The sequence below is a fragment of the Nannospalax galili genome, unplaced genomic scaffold, assembly GCF_000622305.1.
Source record: "Nannospalax galili isolate Female #2095 unplaced genomic scaffold, S.galili_v1.0 scaffold1477, whole genome shotgun sequence".
In the NCBI taxonomy this organism is placed as follows: domain Eukaryota; kingdom Metazoa; phylum Chordata; class Mammalia; order Rodentia; family Spalacidae; genus Nannospalax; species Nannospalax galili.
In genome coordinates, this window is record NW_008339642.1 from 868,148 (window position 1) to 886,479 (window position 18,332).

General features: G+C 41.8%; 1 protein-coding gene and 1 pseudogene across 4 annotated transcripts in view; both read right to left on the reverse strand.

Annotated features, from left to right (window-relative positions):
- The window catches only part of LOC103735198, a 30,772-nt pseudogene extending 18,028 nt beyond the window's left edge, over positions 1 to 12,744 (reverse strand).
- Plcb1 (phospholipase C beta 1) overlaps positions 1 to 18,332 on the reverse strand; it is an 803,221-nt gene that overhangs the window by 353,034 nt on the left and 431,855 nt on the right. The window lies entirely within an intron of this gene.

Consider the following 18,332-nt stretch of genomic DNA (forward strand, 5'->3'; position numbering starts at 1 on the left):
AAACACTTATAATTCTCAAGTCTGTCTCCAGCAGTGAAATTCTAAAATTCCCCTGACTTCAGTGTCTACTTCTTATACATTTTCATATGAATGCAGGGTTAGTGTTCAGAAAGGAGACTTGTCCAGCTCTACTGGGAATAAATTCAGAAGGACCATGCTGGCTGATGGCTCTGCAGTCACTGTCCTGAAAGTCCTAATGTTTTGATGTTTGAACTAGTGTTTTGCTTCTGAAATCTGATGGGCCTTCAGGGAATGCACAGGAAGGAGCAGAGGCACCGAGGGCACTGTGCATACCCACAGCCTCTCTGTGCCCAGAGCAAGTGCACAGTTATCGATGTGCAATGCTCGAGAGATCAGGGAGACATCTTGAGGCTCTGAGAGACAGGCTTTCCATTTGGATCAGAGACTGCTTCAGAAGCTTAAAGAAGACAATGTCCATCGATAAGCCCCGAATGATGATCCCCAAGAAGTGGGGAGCTGGGTTCCTTTTCCCTTCAGCCTTTCCTGACTCACCTGGAAGCTGAAGGCCACAAGTGTCAGTGGACTGTGTTATGTCTCAGGATATGAAATGAAATCAAGCAAGTGAGTTTGTTCAGCATTTCTCCTGTCCTGGTATGAACAAAACACACAGACATGCACATCTTGGCGATGTGTATATAGTGAAATGTTCTTATATGGGTTTCAAAAATTCCAGTACATAGAAATAAATGTTGTCATGCTTATAATATAAAAATTTAGTTTTCCTTTACTTAAAATGATATTAAACAACATGGTAAAGTGATTCCATGACAAATAAAAAGGAAGGCCAGAGAAGAAAGAAAAAAAGTCTTTAAATGTTAGTAACTTTAATGGAACCCTCCCTCTCTGCTTTCAGAAGAAGAGGCACCTCACTTTATTTGTGGACCAGGTCAGCAAATGTGTAAATGGCTTTGCATGAATGACGAACAGACACGGTTAATGTCAGATTCAAAATTCTCCTCTTCCCCTCCTTTCCGGACCCTCTTTGCTAGCCTCCTCCTCTTGACTACAGCCCAAAGCCTACTGTGAGTTTGATTTTATTTTCTGACTTTCACAACTTCCCATTTCTTCCTCAGCACCATGTACACCACAACCTTCACAAAGCACATCCCTTGCTGCCCCTTCTCTCTGTTACCTTTCGCTCAGGTCACCATCACCTTTCACCTGGGTTAATATAGCCACTCTTGTCCTGAGTCCTCAGAGTTTCTTCAAGATACGCTTTATAAATACATCTTGAAGAGACTATTAAAGGCTAATTCACTATCTTCCCTTTTTGAGTAACTACAAGCCATCAGTCTCATTGCCTTTGCATGAGCCCAGATTCCTACCACGGTGTCCACAGGTCTACAGAATCCAGTGTCTACATACCAGCTCCAAGCACTTCTCGTCTCACTGTCCTTTTCCTGCATTTCTGCCCATTCCTGTCCATTTCTGCCTCACAGGACTCTTAGGATGGCCTTTTCTTTAGCTCCTTTATACTAGCAGTTTTTTCTTAGTGCACTCATATTGTGCCCTTTGCCTGAATGGCTCTTCTCGTACAGATCTTACTCAAATGTCTGATCCTTAAAGAACGCTTTTCTAACGACTCCAAAACCAAAAGTGTACCTGGTCACTCCAAGTTCTTTATATTCTATCATCTATCATCTATCTATCTATCTATCTACCTATCTATCTATCTATCTATCATCTATCTGTCTATCACCTATCTATCCATCCATCTACCTATCTAGTGTATATGTAGAAGTGTAGGAGTATGTGCATGCTTATGTGTATACAGGTACATATGCACATGTGTGCCTGTCTATGTGAAGGTCAGAGGACAAACTCAGGTATCATTCCTCCCTAGGAGCCCTCTCCCTTGTTTTTTGAGGTAGCCTCTCTCACTGGCCTGGAACTCATCAAGTAGGCTAGACTTGCTGGCCATCCAGCCCTAGGGATCTGCCTGTCTCCTCCTCTCCAGCCCTGGCATTATAAGTGCATGCCACCATGTCTGGCTTTAAAAAAAAAAAACAATGTGGCTGGTAGGGCTCTGGTTTAGATCCTCATGCTTACATGGCAAGCACTGTGCCAGCTGAGCCTTCTCCTCAGGTCTCCATTCACTTATTTTATTGCCTGTTTTTCTCTACTGGGGTATTACGTTATGTTATGGAATTTAACATTGCAAGTAGAAGTGCCTAGAATTGTTTCTGGAACAAGGTAATCAGTAAATACACACTGACTTGAGTAGATAAATGGAAAAGTGAATGAACATGTTAAGTTTGGTTACCTTTCCTCTGTACACCTGCGTATGCACATACAAAAACACAGACACACACATATTTACAGACTATTATAGATATTAGTATTGCTTCCTAACCCGGTCTGTGAAGGCTTGATGATTGGTTTATGGCTGATCTTATCCCTCAGGCAGCGTTTTTGGTTCAGTAATAGGTATGAGGCCCAGATTGTAAGGACAAGCTTTGGGATTCTGTTTCACGGTTGAGACAGAGAAATGCTCATCCTGACCCTTAGTGCACGCAAGGACACAGCTTGCTCTGGATTTTGCTGGCATCAAAATCACAATGAGAAGTGCCTTCTTCAGTGTTAGGGAGATGCAGAAGGAAGCACACACAGGAAGCCATGGCCTGGCTGCGGAACTGATGGACACATCAAACCTGATGCTCCACTGCTGGGCCTTCAAGTTACCCCAGCAAATACATTCCTCTCTTTAAACCAGTAGAAGCTGTGTTTTCCTGTTACTTACAAACTACATTATAATGAACACTGGCAGTAATTTTAATCACTGAATTTGGGATAAATTTCTTCTAGGAATTTTTAATTTTGTGGAAAATAAGAAAGTTTCAATAGAATGCATGTATATTTGTGCATTCTTTTTCTACTTATTGTTAAGAACAGGCATTCATTTCATGTTAAAATATGTTTCATGAGCATAGTTTCTGGTTATGTAAACAAACTGTGACAGCATAGACACTACAATTTCCTTAACCCTCGCCCTGTTTTCTGGACACGGGACATTATTACTGGCCTCACACTTTCTTTCATTTCTTCTATTTGTTTCTTAGGATTCTAATCATGGCAAGATGTATAAAAATTGGTTTTCGAAATACAATATCAAATGGACTTTTAAATGATCCCAATACTTAACACCAACATTACCTTGCCTATGTTACAGTGTCCCAATTTAGTTTTAACAACAAATTGATAATTAAATAAAAAGAAATTGGTTTGCCCCTATATTTTAATGTACTTCTTTGATTAGTACAATTTAGACAACTCCTGGTATATATCTGACTGTTACTAGTTACCCTCAGTAGAAATGTCTGTTCATGATATAGTTGGGTTTTATGTAAGCTTCTCAGCAGGTGCAGCCAGCGTCCTGGCAACATTTTCTACATTCTCATTATTCCCATGAACTCAGACCAATGAGGACCAAAGTGGAGACATGTAGCTCTCCACCTTAGAGCATCTTTGCTGGTATCCAGTATGCCCAAGGTTGTGGGGAGCAGAACGGTTGTCTCACATAGTCCAGGCTGGCCCTGAGCTTCTATGAAGTTGAGGCTGGCCTGATCCTGGTCCTCCTTACTGCACCTCCCAAGTGCTGAGTTTAGAGGGGTTCAGTATGCCATCACAACCCACCCTTCCAATGTTTGACTCACACTGTTTTGCCTTGTCTTTCTCTTCTGCACCAAAACTGACCCTTATTAAAATCATTTTCAGATAAGCTCTTACCACCAACCTTCAGGCTCTGTCTCCAGCAAATACAACCTAAGATACCCATCAAATAAGACTTATTACAGGGTAATGCCTAACGTTTCTACAAGCACTTACTGAACATTTGAAATTCTTCCTACTCTAGTAAAAAAAAAACAAAGTAGTTCGGATTTCTTTAGAAAAGAACAATAACAACAACTGAGAAGTATTCTGTACAATGCAGACAGGAACATTTTCAAGAAAAAAGAGTGGTAATAACTGATGTTTAAGCAAAAGGAAATGTTTATTCATTATAGACAGGGCCTAGAACTTTGTCCACTCCTGCCCCATGGGGTTCTGCTTAGAGCTTTTGAAAAGTACAAATCTCTCCCCTTCAGCTGTAATCATCATGCCTTAAGGAAATCTTTTGAAAGGAAGCAGCATCTGTTGTAATAACTAGGCTTTTTCATTAAATTCCTCCCTTAAGAAAAGCCCACACACTGATTTTTGACCTCAGTTCAAAGAGAACCTTGGCTAGAAAATTCTCAGAGGCAAAATACAAAGTGACAGGAATTTTTTCAGGCATTAGAGTTTTCCAGAATCCACAGCATAGTCTATCCAGTGTGTGTTTGACCTGGGTTATCTGAAGTTCACTGCAGTTAAATAATATCTTGTAGAGTACGGAAACATCTTGCTTTCCAAGCATACCTGAGTGAGTTAGCTTTCTTCCACTATAAAAATACCTGAAGTCATTCAACTTATAAAGAAGAAATGTTTATTTAGGATCATGGCTTTTGAAATGTCAGTCCAGGGCTTCTTGATCCCATATTTTTGAGCCTACGATAACATAGTCTATAATGGCCAGTGTGCACAGTGGATAGGCTGCTCACTTCATGTGGCCAGGAAGCACAAGGAGATCTTGAAGTGGCTGGGATCCCAATAGTCCCTTCAAGGGCATGCCCCCAATAATCCATCTCTTGTCTACTAGGACCACTTCTCAAAGATTTCACCATTTTCCAATGGTACCACAGGCGTGGAGATATGCTTTTCACATAGAGGCCTTTGAGGGACATTACAGATCCAAACTATTATAATTTAAGTTCCTATTTTAAAAATTAGTAAGATAAAAAGAAACTTTTTAAAAAGCAAATCTGTGGCTGAAACAATCCCATAGCTATACATGCATGCCCTTTGACAACATTGCATCTTAGAACTTCTGACTTCTTCAGACTCCAATTTGTGTACGAGATCTGAAAATTCAATTGATCAGAAATTCCCTTTAAAGTATAAATTTACTTCAAAGACACAGCATTGGTTGCTAAGTCACAGCTTCTAAATAGTGTCTTAAGAATTTTAACAACTTCAAATAGGCATTTCAACACTGGTTGCTTTTAAGCAGAGTAGGAACATACCACCTACTAATAGCAATTATTGCTAACTTATTTTAAAGTATCATGGATTATTTTCTAAAGTAACAGGGGAAGTTAGTTTTATGGGCATCATGATGTTCACTAAAATATTTGCAATTTGAAAGGAAGGATTTTTTGCATTACAATTTAGATCTTGCAGAAAGATGTCGATGTTTCTACAGAGCACTGACGTTATGAACATTCTGTGCTCAGGAGCCAGGCTGTGTGGAGGGGCAATGAAGTGGAGGTTTGGGAGTCTTGATAGTTTAGGCTACAGACTGATAACAATAGGAAAAGGGGTCCCAGAGAGAGGAGGAAGTAGAAATGAGTCACCATTTTTGTTCTGTGTCCTTTTTATTTTATCTGTGTTACCTTTCCCAAGTGAGAGAAGGGGCAGGGAGAGTCACAGAACCCCCACCTGAGGATCCAGCCACACCTCCCAATCCCTAATGAGCAATTCAACCTGAATTACATATGACTGGGGGAAGGGCTAGAGTGTATAGGGTGGGAAAGACTAAGAGAGTGTGTCTTTTCATCTCATTCAGCTATGGGGAAGCCATCATCCATGCCTGGGTGAAGACCTTCTGGTGTGGCCTTAGGGGGAGCACCCATAGTCCTGTAAGTAAATCTTCACCCATGCTCTGTAAGTAAAGCCCAATAAACTCATTGGTTTCCATCAGTACCTTTTGGTAGAACAGTACCTGGGGCTGTGGTTGGGACCAAGGGAGGAGGGGTGAATGTTGTTTACATCTTCCTCCCCTCCCCCAGAGGGAATTTTAGCAACAGCAACTGAGGTCAAGAAAATAAAAAACAGTCTTTGCCTCCTATAGGCAGTATAGAAAAGTGGCCCTGTGTGGCAGCCAATTGTGCATGATATTTGTGTCATAACACCAGGAACATTCCCAAAAAGTTCAATCTTGTCTACTTATGAAATTCTGCTCTATGATTATCACTCAAGCAAAGTAAAACTGAAATATATTCCACAGAAAATTTAACTGCTTAAAGGTACCCAGAGAAATGCTATGTTTATTTAGTGATACTTAAACAATGATCAGCTTCTCATTTATATTCATGTGCTCCTAGAAATGTCTTTCACATCCCTGAGGATAAGTCACACATCAATTCCCAGTTCCTGGTGAAGGTGTTAGGCATTTCTGTTGTCTGTTCATTAGGAACTAGAACAACTTTGCGATGAGGTATGCACTCCCTTATGTTGTGAAAGACAACTGCGTGGATGCCGCCCCCATCCACTCACCTGACACATAGAACAGGCATTCCTGGGGTTTAAGGCACGCATGCTATCTCATAAGGCACGCATGCTATCTCCAATAAGAACATAAGCAAACAGTGGTGGAGGGAGAAGCATCCAGATGCACTTCGAAGTTACAAATGGGGGGGGGGTATAACATCTATTTAGAAAAATGAAAAGCACCGGCTTAAACATATCTATATCATTCTTTAATTATATAACTTGTAGCAAACAAAAGTTTGAACACTGATTTGTTTTTTTTTTGTTTTTTTTTTTTAAAGATGTTCCTTTTAAGCCAGGTGTGGTGGTACTGGGGAGGCAGAGGCAGGCGGATCTCTGAGATCTAGGCCAGCCTGATCTACATAGCCTGTTCTAGGCAATCTGGGGCTATAGGTAGACCCTGTCCCCAGAACCAAAACAACAGCCCCCTTTTCAAAAAACCCTACAGCCACCCCTGAAAATGTTATTTTTAATTTATGTTCTCTCTCTCTCTCTCTCTCTCTCTCGAATCCCCTGGACCTGCAGTTACAGGTGGGTATGAGCCACCCAACATGGGTGCTGGGAACTAACTGCTGAGCCATCACTCCAGTTCCAATTCATGATTTTTTAAAATACATAGGCATTCATTTTACCTCTCTATTCTGGGATTTAATGTAGCACTTACACTTTTTAATACTTTAGCTGTCAGTCTCCTAAGTCTATACATTTTAAGTCTTGTAGGTTTACTCTCCATAAACCACCAAGAAGGTGCAGTTTATTGAAGAAGACACCAGTGACTAACAGATTGGACAGCAATGTGTTTTTCATAAATGGTGGGAACTGTTTACTTCAAAAAGCAGCCCTTGACTATGTATTTTTCCTGCTTTAAGACTTGTTATGGTTGGTAAAAATAGTGAATCACCAAAAATGTTACCAAAGCTGTAATTTGAGATTAGAAATATTTTTTAAAAATTGCTTCATTTTGGGATTATGGTAAGATTGCACCCATGTGAATTCACCTTGCCAAGTCACTTGAAATTTCAGTTAATTATGTTAAATTGGGGTTGTGCTTATTAAAAATGCACTCCACTTTTTAAAAAGAAAACAAGGCTTAGTCCATAAAAGAGCCAGTGTACTGTCAGGCTGAAAGACTACCCATTATACTGGTGGGCTGGCTGGTTTCATAAAAATATTAGTTATTAGCCTGTGGCCAAAGCAAATGAGATTGCCTTGCCCAGTTAATACTTAATAGGCAACGTGGGACACTTAGCCTACTATTTTTCAGGACAGCACTCTTACAAAGGCCCTCAGCACATCCTTGCTTCTTGCTACAGGTAAAGGACTGTTAAAAGTCCGGCAGCAGCTTTCAAAATCATGGCACATCTAAGAATCTCTGAGCAGCTTTTCAGACTCCTAGGATCATAATTGCAAGCAGACCCAAGAACATCAGAATTCTGGAATGAGTCACAGTTTGGCCAGGGCTGAGATCCACTCTTGCAAAGGTGCAAGATGTGAGGAGCAGGTCTTCACACTCAGCTCTGCCTTGTGCAGGAGAAGGCTAAGCGTGGGCTTGGCAAGGACCCTTCACTCCCATCTATCCTCCTTCACTCAAAAGAAGATCTTCCGAAAGGAAAAGAAAGCAAATGGTCTTAGCTGGGCTTTGTTCCATCTCATGCCTAGGAAGATTTCTTGCTGGAGGAAAAGCTATTTTAAGACTGGCAAAATGGGTTAATGGATACATGTACTTGCTACCAAGCCTGATGATCTGAGTTAGAGCCCCAGGATCCACGTGGTGGAAAGAACCTCCACATGCAATCCCCCCCCCCACAAATTAACAGGATATCAAGTTGACCTGGCTCCGTAAGTTCAGGTGATGGACTATCGAGGACTCATTAGCTCATGCTAATAACTGTAATAAATTTCCTAATTTTGTAGGAAAGACCACTATTAACTGTAGGCTTAACTTTTTTTGATGTCAGTTACACTGATGATCTTTAAGTTGATAGGGTATAAAGCAGATTTAGCCTATAAACTGTACTTTGTAGTTGCTTCTGCTAATGAAATTTAGTCTTCCTGCAAGTGGAGGAGTCTAAGAAAATTTACTGAACACAACCAGGAAAGGTGAGGAAGAAGGTAAAAATAGTTTAATACCCATTTATTTAGACGCGAACCACAGCAATATTTTCAATGTAATTCTTGGAATTTTGCTTGACGTTTCAAACAAATCATATTTCAGGACTCCACTGCTGAGGACTTAGAGCCTACTTCAGTGAACTAAAAAGTGTTTTCAAGCTGTTCATGTCTCTTCTGCCTTAGCACAGACCATAACTGAAGTCCCTGTTATTATGAATCACTCCATCCAGTTGAAAATCTTACTTACAGAAGATTTAATTATACTCTAAATGAAAGATACCAAGATTTATAATGGGACACATTAATCTGGCTTCATTCCTTTAGGCTTGAAGATGGGTCCAGTGACTGAGGCTGGCCAAGTAGGCTTAGTGAAGCAATGGGTAACTGAGCAATGGCTTCTACCATTGCAACTACAGAACTGCATTACGGGAGGACATCATGGGACCTCTCACCCTGTGAAGACTCAAGGCTGCCCTAAACTAGTGGGGATTAACATCCTCAGGGAGAGGGCTTCTAATTGTCCTTTGCTCCATTGTAACAGCAGCTGTTTATAATTAGCTTTACAAAATTGCCTGCTCTCATCACATATCTAACACCACAAAGTAACCAGAAAACCTGATACAACAGAAATGGGGAGAAACCCTATTCTGTGAGAATCCCCACCCATTTATGAAATTCTCCATCAGCTCCCTACCTTAACTCATGAATAACTCTCACTTCTGTTAAAGTTTTCTATAAGATGCTACTCAAAATCCCAGGTGGTGTATCTCTTTTGAGGAGCCCACACTCAGCCCTTGAGCATACACCTAATTTATCTCGGAAATAAACTCCCTTCCATTTCTGTATTTTGTGTTGTCTCTAATTTCTTTATCTGGTGATGACAGGAACCTAGAAACAATGTTAGAAGTCTTTTGAAAAACATTTTATTTATTATTTGAATTGCATGTGCACGAGTGTATTGCCTACATTAGTTTAAGTGCACTTGTATCATGCAATGACCGTGGAGGTCAGAAGAGGGTGTCAGATTCCCCTGGAACTGGAGTTACAAATAGTTAGTTGTTAGCTACCATGTAGGTGCTGGGAATCAAACCTGGGTCTTCTGCAAAAGAAGCCTGTGTTCTTAACTTCTAAGTCATCTCTCTAGCCCCAACAATGGTTAGAAGTCTTGACCTTGTCTCTCTGAAACTTCTCTAGCCTCGACCACCAGCAATATAAGAAGAAAGTCAAAAGGATGCAAAGGGGACTCAATGCCAAAGTTCTTTGTGCAGGTTAAATCCCAATTACAGACGGCCTTCAGTGTTTTCTCTGAACCAGGCCTTGCCATCACGTGTTGAATTGTTTGCCCATCTGCTGACATTGGGATGGGACTGCTTACTGTCTGCATTTTCCTCCAGAAACCTAGGTCCTCTTACGTGCTAGGCAAGCGCACTGCCACTGAACTATATCTCTAGCCTGCTTATTTTTTCTGTCCTCTGGCTTATCACGGTACCATCCCCGGCACAGATTAACTCCAGTGGCCATAAAAACATCATCTTGTCTCCTTTAATTCTTTGTCCATGGTTTCCCTTATCTGTGTATGTTTATTTCTAATTCCTCCAGGAGTGTTTCTGTTAATCTCCTTTCCCATGAATTAGCTGTATTTTTCTTGTTTCATTTTGTGCCTTATTTTTTTTTTTTAACTAGACCTCTTGAACATTATGTGGTCACTCTAGAATAACATTCTTGCTGTTCTTCAGGTTTTCTGTTTCTGCCTACTGTGGATTGAAGTTGTTTAGTGACTCTCCTAAACATTTTTTATTAAATGACACAACATCCACTTTGCCATTATAAGTGTACAGTTGAGTGATAGTAAATAAACTTCCAGTGTTGTTCTTTACAGACAGCAGCACCACAGATCCATGAAACTTACTCATCTCTCAAACTGAAACTCTGTACTCGTTAAACAATAATACCTCATTCTTCCCTACAACTGGTGCCTAACAACTGTCATTCTTTCAGATTCTATGAATTTGACTATCTTAGGTATTTCATATGTTGATAAATACAGATTTATCCTTTTTGTCTGGCGAATTTCATTTAACGTCTTCCAAGTCGATCCATGTTCTAGCATGTGTCTGATGTTCCTTCCTTTTAAAAGGCTAAATCGTGTTCCATATGGTGTACATACTACTTCCTGTTCATCTGTGCATCTAGTGATAGAAATTTGGGTTGCTGCCATGCTTTGACTATTGTGAATAATGCCTTATGAACATGGGCATAAGAATGCGTCTTGGTCCCTCTTTTTAATTTGTTTGGGGTATACACCCAGAAGTAGGTTTGTTGAATTAAAATTTGAAAACCCACAATATGGTTTTCCACGGCAGCTGTACCGCTTCCCGTTAGTGCTAGGACTGCAGAAAGATCCTATCTTTTCATCTGGTACTTTCGGCCACTGTTAGCATTTTCAGTTCAGCCATATTGGTCCATATGATGCGGTATTTTGTCCTAACTTTGATTTCCATTTCCTCAGTGGTTACTGATGTTATGCGTCTCTTTCCGTGCTTGCTGTTCATTTGTAAACCTTTTTTGGAGAAATATCTATTAGGTTCTTCATTCTTGTGAAGTTTTCTGAGGTTATTTTGTGATTGTGATGGTGTGGATCTGAAGTTGCTATTTAGTCAGTCTGCATGTTAGGTTGTAGCTTGACAGAAATATCCCTAAACAGAACCCCTCCACCCAGACACCATACCCCCGTCGCCTGCTCTTTATAGATTGTTTCATGTTGGACCCTTTGCCACTGCAAAGCTTAGGCAACTCAGCCCAGCTACCTAAAACTGCCCAAGCTTTCACTCCCTGCTGTCATGGAGCCACAAGTTCTTAAGCTCTTAAGTAAAAGCTTAGCATCTTCTCAAATCTTTCCTGCACGTTAGTCCTGAACTGGGCATAGGCTGAACTGCAGATTCCTTACTCCATGGGAGCTTCTTTGGAGTCATTATCCCTATGAGTACCACACTTCCAAGCCTCTTCTCTCAGGACTCATGTATGCCCACTGTTTTTACCAACTGTCATCTTTTATGCTAGGCAGTTATTCATTTGACTCTTGATGTCCTTCAGATATATTTTACTTACAACAGCTTGTTTTCTCTTAGAGACTTCTAAAAATTAGGCAAAACAAAAGCAAGAAATTTCTTTCAGTCCTTCTAGAAACTCCAAACAGGTGAACACAAGCAAATGATTCCTTGGTAGTAAGGCCTATTCTGCTCCTTCCAGACCAGAGTATTCTCACCAGGGACACATGCTTCCATATTTAAGACTGTTTCCATCCTGAGGAGGAGTATGTGGCCAGGAGAAGTTCACATGCCATTGTGATGACTTCCTTTAATTGTCAATCCAGATGAAGGCATATCTGGGAGCACTGAGGCACACCTTTGGGTGTGTCTACGAGGGTGATTCCAGAAACATGGAGGGAGAAGACGCGCTAGGAATGTGGTAGCAGCATCCCGTGGGCTGGGGCCCAATCTGAATAAAAAGGGGCAAGTGAGGAAGACACCTAAAAGATGTCATTGACCTGTTTCTGCTTCGTGATCCACTAAGATGAACAGCTTTGTGCTGCCGTGGATTGGTCCTGTTGCCCCAGCTTCCTGCTGTGACTGTATCCCAGGAACTGTGAGCCCCAGTAAACCCTGCCTCCCTTAAGATGATCGTCAGGTATTTGGTCACAGCAAGAAGAAAAGGAACTAATACAATGTGCTGGATAGCTTCCATTCTCAGTGTGAGATGTGAGGCATGCCCTATGTTACTGAGTGATATGGGAGGGCCCAACCCACCTGGGGTGGGGCTACCCCTGGGCAGGTGGTCCTGGGCTGTATAAAAAAGCAGACTGAGCACAGGCCAGAGGAGCAAGTCAGTAAGAGGTATTCCTCTGTGATCTCTGCTCCAGTTCCTGCCTCCAGGTTCCTGCCCGGCTTACACTCCTGCCCTGGCTTCCCTCTATGATGGGCAATCACTTGGAAGAGTAAGATACGGTAAACCCTCTCCTCCTTACGTTGGTTTTGGTCTGTGTTTTTGTCACAGCAGCAGAAAGCAAACTAGGAAATACTTACAAAACTTTTAACACATTAAAGTTACCTTTTTTATTTGTTTGTTTGATTTGAGACAGGGTCTCACTATATAGACCAGGCTGGCCTGGAACTCACGGAATCTGCCTGCCTCTTTCTGCTTTACAAGTGCTGGGATTAAAGGCATGCGCCACTAGGCTCATCAAGTTACCTTTTCTTGATTCAGCATTTGCTCGGAAGCCTAAACCTTTGGATGCTTTGCAGTTTTCATTAGCTACATAGTTTTTACTGCTGTTTGTTCTGTCAGTGTTTCTAGGGAGGAATCAGGCCTTTGGAACACCCTTCTCCACCACCTTTGCTGAAATGATCCTTATTATTATGTTATTAGGATGAGCAGTCCTATATCCTTAACGGGACAGAATGAGCTTCAAAGGCAGGTTAGGCAAAGGATGCTGGGTGCCAAATCAAAATTATGATCTTTGAAGTGAAAAAGGCAGTTTTGACACTGTCTAGATTCTCCTGCTTTCATCCCACTCATTTCATAGAATGCAGAACCACTGGCAACACAGCAACTCCCAGCCCACGACCATCCACAGCAACTCCCAGACCAAGAACATCCACAGAAACTCCCAGAAACAAGGCCATCCACAGCAACTTCCAGACCAAGAACATCCTCAGAAACTCCCAGAAACAAGGCCATCCACAGCAACTCCCAGACCAAGATCATCCACAGCAACTCCCAGACCACGACCATCCACAGCAACTCCCAGCCCACGACCATCCACAGCAACTCCCAGACCACGACCATCCACTGCAACTCCCAGACCAAGAACATCGACAGGAACTCCCAGACCAAGGTCATCCACTGCAACTCCCAGACCATGAACATCCACAGGAACTCCCAGACCAAGAACATCCACAGAAACTCCCAGACCAGGAACATCCACAGCAAGTCCCAGACCAAGATCATCCACAGCAACTCCCAGACCACGACCATCCACTGCAACTCCCAGACCAAGAACATCGACAGGAACTCCCAGACCAAGGTCATCCACTGCAACTCCCAGACCATGAACATCCACAGGAACTCCCAGACCAAGAACATCCACAGAAACTCCCAGACCAGGAACATCCACAGCAAGTCCCAGACCAAGATCATCCACAGCAACTCCCAGACCACGACCATCCACAGCAACCCCAGACCATAACCATCCACGGCAACTCCCAGACCAAGGCCATCCACAGCAACTCCCAGACCACAATCATCCACGGCAACTCCCAGACCACGACCATCCACAGGATCTCCCAGACCAAGAACATCCACAGCAACTCCCAGACCAAGGTCATCCACTGCAACTCCCAGACCACGACCATCCACTGCAACTCCCAGACCAAGAACATCCACAGGAACTCCCAGACCAAGGTCATCCACTGCAACTCCCAGACCAAGAACATCCACAGGAACTCCCAGACCAAGAACATCCACAGAAACTCCCAGACCAAGAACATCCACAGGAACTCCCAGACCAAGGCCATCCACAGCAACTCCCAGACCACGACCATCCACGGCAACTCCCAGACCAAGGCGATCCACAGCAACTCCCAGACCAAGAACATCCACAGGAACTCCCAGACCAAGGCCATCCACAGCAACTCCCAGACCACGACCATCCACGGCAACTCCCAGACCAAGGCCATCCACAGCAACTCCCAGACCACCATCATCCACGGCAACTCCCAGACCACGACCATCCACGGCAACTCCCAGACCAAGGCCATCCACAGCAACTCCCAGACCACCATCATCCACGGCAACTCCCAGACCACGACCATCCACGGCAACTCCCAGACCAAGGCCATCCACAGCAACTCCCAGACCAAGAACATCCACAGGAACTCCCAGACCAAGGTATCCACACCAACTCATAGACCAAGACAAGTCAAAGCAACTCTAAGACCTAGGCATCCATACAAACTAGATTTCTTCACATCACTCAGCATGTGGTGGTGGTTGGGCTTTTATGGTTTAAATACCTCTAAAGAAATTCTTGCTAGTCCCTGGCTGATCCTATGTCTTTTCTGGAAAGATCATGCCTCTCCAGGTATTTCCTATACATCTCTGGCTCTCTCTCTAATGCCTCTTAAGTGTTCCATACAAATGTGACAAAGCAAGTGAGACATTCAGCTTAATGATAAGATGGAGCCGGTGTGTCAGGGGAGACTACAGTGTGTGCTCTTATCATAAATGTTACAGCAGCTATTTGGTTGTCAGGGCTTCATCAAAAGCGTCTGAAACAGCTCGAGTTGGAGGAGAATAGACTGTAATTTCCATGTCTGCCCCAAATAATCAGTCACTGACAAGCTGGAAAATTCCTATCAGTAAAGATTGAGCCAATTTTCTCTATTTCATAAAAGCACATTATTTTCAGAAAGAAACTTTAAATAATGTTAGGCCTGATTGAAATTACATGAGAGAGACACTGAGTCACAGGAATGATTTTTAAATGAAAAGAAGTTTAATAAGTGACTGTGAATGTCTATCAGTGTGCAGGACAGCTTACCTCTGCACAATCGAAGACATTAGATAATAATTAAAGCCTCTGGTTAATCTCAGGATTTGAAAGTCCTTTCCGAGTTAATGGGTCTGACCACAAGTGCCTCCAGCATCCCTTAGCTTAGCTGAGAGTCACATGCTTCACGCTCTGCTTTTTCCTGCAGTTTGATTAGTTTGCTTTTCTCAAGCTCTAATAAGTTAGTTGATATTAAGCAAAAGAGAGACATGGGCAAAGAGAACTGTGGGGCATTCTGCAGAGTGAAAAGTTTTCGAATTTCTAATAAGAGGTAGAAAATTGTTTCTCTAGCTAACCTGTAAGAATATTATAAAGGTGACAAAAAATTTGAAGGCCTGCCATAATGGATGTTTTTCAGAGGAAGGCAAATAGTTGTTTCAATCTGTGGTGCTAGGGATGGATCCCAGAGCCTTGTGTGTGCTAGATAATGCTCTGCCCCTTAGCTGTATTCCCAGTCTCAACTCTGGAGATTGTATTTAAACGTCTGGCACTTAAAGGTGGGAGTTTCAAGTCCTAGGAGCATTTCCTTCCACAGTGACTTCATAGGGATAGGATCTTGTCATTTGCCAAATTCAAATTGAGTTTCTGAGCTAATGGATCAAAACAAAGATAATATGAAAAATGTCAATTAGGAGCTCAAAAACAAGGCAAGAGCTGTTGATTATACTAACAATACTTTACTGATGTTTAACTAACATACAGATAATGCAAATCTTTTGAGTGGGAGCTAGGACTTGAATCCAGGGCCCAGTACAGGCTAGGTAGGTGCCCTACACACAGCTATGACCCTACCCTCAGATATTCAAACGTTAAGTATATGCTTCCGAGAAATTCTGTGATTATATATGACCGTGTAATGAGTACACATGGCATAAACCTGTCTTCCGTCCAGAAAGTTGTCTGTGACCTTTTCCAATCAATTCTCTTGCAATCCATAGGCAACTATAACTCCGATTTTTATCATTACAGAGTATTTGCTTGTCCTTGAGCTTAATGTACATTGAATTGTAGAGTATGATATCATTTTTGTCTCTTTTTTCTTTAAAAATTATGATGCTGAGAACCACTTAATACTCAAACATATCTGTAATTCATCCCCTTGTGTAGCTAGCTAAGGAGTATTCTGTTATATGAGTGTGCCATGATTCACCTATATCTTTACCAGTTTGTTGAGATCTCAGTTGTTTCCAGTCTGGGTTTATTATGAATAAAGGTATTATAGACAGTCTTTGGTAAGTCAATAAATGGACATATACTTCATATATTTAAATTTTTTTAAATGTATTTTTTAATTATATGAGTCTTTTGCCTCCATATATGTTAAGTGTACCACATGTGTGCAATGCCTGTGAAAACCAGAAGAGGGCATTGGATCCCTTGGAACTGGAGTCACCGAGGGTTGTTAGCCACCATGAGGGTACTGGGAACCAAACCTGGGTTCTCTGCAAGAGCAGCCAGTGCTCTTAACCACTGAGCAATCTCTCCAGCCCCTACTTCATCTCTTTTAAGTTTTTAAGGAAACAACTAGGAATGAAATTTCTGAGCCACAGGATTATATCTCTCTCTATCTCTCTATCTATCTATTTCTCTATCTATCATCTATCTATCATCTATCATCTATCTATCTATCTATCTATCTATCTATCTATCATCATCATCATCATCTATCTATCATCTATCTATCTATCCATCCTCAATCAATCAATCAATCAATCAATCAATCAATCAATCAATCAATCAATCAGAGTTTTTTGCTCTATCTATCTATCTATCTATCTATCTATCTATCTATCTATCTATTATCTATCATCCATCTATCGATTAATCATCCACTATCTTTTTATCTATATATCTATACACACACAGACACACACACAGACACACAGACACACACATACACACACACACACATACACACACACACACACTTTAGCTTTCTTAGATACAGGCCTAGTGGTACCGGACTTAAATCTCAGCTACTCAACAGGTGGAGGCAAGAGAATTGCAAGTTCGAGGCCTGTTTGGGCCACAGTGTGAGACCAACTTGAGGCCTTATCTCAAAATGGAATTGGAAATGAGAATTGAGGATGGAACACAGTGGTAGAGCACTTGCCTCACATACCTGAGGCCCTAGGTTCAATCCCCAGCACCATAGGCAAAAAGAAGAAGATACTTCCAAAGAGCTTTAAAAGAAGGCATCAAGTCATTCACTGCTGTGCAAGGGTTTCAGTTTCTCTGCCAATGTTTTTGTTCTTTAAAATTTTAGAAACTTTCATGCTGTGCCACTGCTTCTTGGAGTTTACAGATGATTTTGAGACTAACGTTGCTCTGAATTCATTTGTTTGAAGTTTTTCTTACTTAGTTCTCATTCCTCTAAGCATTCCCATGCCTCAAATACTATCAGAAGTCATAAGTGGGAATAAAGGGTTAAGCCAGCTATGGTCAAGCAGGACCTTTGATTTATCTTCACATAGATGGAACTGGTAAAAGAAAGGAGCCAGGGGCTCCACCCAAGCCCATGTGACCCCTGAGGAACAGATCCTCAAACAACCTGAAGAGTAAAAATAAATTGGTTTATCTGGGCCAACTGTATGGCCTTAAACACCCAAAAGGAAAGTATAACCAAAGATTAAAGGGGCCAATATAATTTTTTAAGAGTCCATATGTATAGCTAAAGGCTACATAACAAGCATATGCCAGATAGGAAATACCTTCTTTTGAGTTGTTGGCCACGGTGGCCAAAGGGACTCCCAGATAGTAACCCAGCATAGAACTGGGAAAATGAACAGCAGACCCCAATCTTATCTAAAGGAATATTGACAACTGATTGCTGCTAGATGAGGAGCAGTTGACCTTCCTAAAACAAAGACCTTTAGATAGGCTGACTAGATTCACCAGATGGACAAGTAGTGGGGAATGGCTGGGGGTGCTGACAACACAGCAGACAGTAGCAGGGATATCAGAGTATAAGGGCTCTAGTCGGGGGAGGGAGGCTATGGGAGGGTGCCATCTGGGAAGTGGTGTATAGTTGAATAAGATGGTTTGGGATGTTCTGTGTGATACACACACACACACACACATCCACACACAAGTCAAATTTTTAAAAATGTATTATATTTGAGGAGGAATCATGGAACTTTACATCATTTTAATTAGTAGAGGTGATAAACAATACCATTGAAATCTACCCGATGACTTTATAGACATACACAGGTGCCAAGGATCCAACTGCAACCAATTATGACTA